General features: G+C 38.6%; 1 pseudogene; it reads right to left on the bottom strand.

Annotated features, from left to right (window-relative positions):
* Nucleotides 1–928: 928 nt before the first annotated feature.
* LOC118629963 lies at nucleotides 929–1,898 on the bottom strand (annotated as a pseudogene).
* Nucleotides 1,899–2,298: the final 400 nt, after the last annotated feature.

Below are 2,298 nucleotides of genomic sequence, written 5' to 3'. Positions count from 1 at the left end.
GCTCTTCTCTAAACTGACTTAGTCTAGAACCCGGAGAGAAAAAGCTCAGCAAGTCTCCACTCATCGGGCTAGACATTGGTTCTTTGCAGGTGCCCAACACCTCAACAGGCTCTTTCGTAGCACCTGGTTATTGGGCATGGATCACAACAGTCTCCCCATTCTCTCACAGGCACAGTAGTGAAACACCTCTCACCACTCTTGGAGCACTCCTCACGATTTAAAAGTCTCCTTTGATTCATCTTCCCTTTTCTTGATGTTTGCTTTATATATCGAGAGATAGTTATGGAAAAGTAGCTGCCCTTAATAATAATCTTAAAAAATATAAGAGGTGTTAGCTACTATCTTTTACCTTAAATTCAGAGTTTTCATTTCCATTCCTAAATATTGAGTCAACAGGAAAAGTCAAGCTCAACATCCTCTACAAAACCAACTACCATGAACTTAGTGCTATGCCAGGTGCTTTCTGTACCTTACTGAATCTTTATAATAATGCTGGGAGCAGTGCTTTAATTACTCCCTTTTTGCAAATAAGGAAACTAAAATTTAGAAAAGATGAATACCTTCCCCAATATTAATGTAAGTAGGTTGTAATTCAGCAAAATACTCTTGCCTCTCTATTTCCAAATCTTGTGTGTGATGTTTTTCACTATGTTGCCACACAGTACATCAATATCACTCATTTCAGATATGTCGAGGGTACGATTCTAAAGGAATTCATTGTCTTTATGAGTTATGGATGAGAACCTATTAAAATCTGAATTTATAGCAGATTCCTCTTCTCAGAAATTGTAGCTAAGCTGAGCAACTGAGAACAAAGAATAAAATCTTCTCTATATAATTTTGCTTTCTCCACGGAAGGTCTTCGATGATTGCTCAATGATGCTATTTCTATTCTTAATATACTAAAGACCCACATTTTCATTTGGTCTTATTGGTTAACAGCTTTCCAACTCAGCATATATTTTATAGCAGCTTTTACCTCCTTATTTCTCAAGCTATGGATTATGGGATTTAGTATGGGGGTAACTACCCCATTAAACATGGAAACAAGCCCTTCCATAGCTTGCAAATTGTTTTCCAACCAAGTCTGGAGACTTGGGTTTGGCATACATAAATAAGATGATACCATAAAATATGATCACCACAGCAAATGTGCTGAGCAGGTGGAAAAGGCCTTACGTCTCCCTGTGGCTGAGTTCATTCTCAAGATGGTGTAGAGGAGGAACACGTAGGAGAAAAAAATTACTAGCAGTGGAATAACCAGGAACACCATATTTGACATTGCTAGGGTAACAATGTTGAGGGATATATCAGCACAAGCTAGCTTAAGGCCAGCTAATATCTCACATGTGAAATGATTAATAACATTATTCCCACAGAAAGGCAATTGCATGGCAAGAGATGTTTGCACAATCGAGTTGATTCCACCAGGGAGCCATGACACAGAAGCCATCAGGACATACACCACCTTGCTCATGATGATGGGGTATCTCAGAGGGTTACAGATGGCCACATAGCAGTCAAAAGCTATCATGCCGAGGAGGAAACACTCTGTTGATCCCACTGCAAACCCAAAGAACATCTGTATTGCACATCCACAGAAGGAAATGTTCCTTTTCTTTGTGATTAAGCTCACCAAGGTTGAGGGAACAGAGGAGGATGTATAGCATATGTCCAGGAAAGAGAGGTTGCCCAGGAAGAAGTACATGGGGGTGTAAAGACGGGAATCAAAGATGCTCGCTATGATCAGAATGCCATTGCCCATCAGAATCACTAGATACATAATTAGAATTAGAGCAAAAAAAAAAAAAGAAGAAGAAGAATATCTCAAGTTTTGAGTAACCAGCGAGTCCCAGAAGAATGAATTCTTTCACAAATGTCTTGTTTATAATATCCATGTTCCAGCATTCAGGATATCAAAAGAAGACCTAACATAAAATATTTTCACTGCCAAGTAACAAATGTAACAGATGTCTTGAATAAGCATTACTCTAGGGTGACATAGAAAGAGTATTTTCTTTTACTGCTGTCATCTGCTTCTGACATATGTTGTTATCTTCAACTGTTTGTGCCTAGAATACAATGATACTGGGAAGTTGAGAGTTTCTATGTCTTGTGTTTAATGTGTTCAGATCTACCTAGGATCAGAAGCAAATTCAGAAGCTACCTCCCCTACTGTTGATGACACCCTAGTTGAGTTTCTAAAAGACTTTAGAATATTTCAAACAACAAACCTGCTTTCTTCACTTAGGTCCAGTGAGAAAAGAGGGGAAGGTAAAAGACATTTCAACAAGGACT

This window comes from Molossus molossus, unplaced genomic scaffold (genome assembly GCF_014108415.1).
Source record: "Molossus molossus isolate mMolMol1 unplaced genomic scaffold, mMolMol1.p scaffold_m16_p_14, whole genome shotgun sequence".
Taxonomy (NCBI): domain Eukaryota; kingdom Metazoa; phylum Chordata; class Mammalia; order Chiroptera; family Molossidae; genus Molossus; species Molossus molossus.
This window is presented reverse-complemented; position numbering and strand designations above follow the sequence as displayed.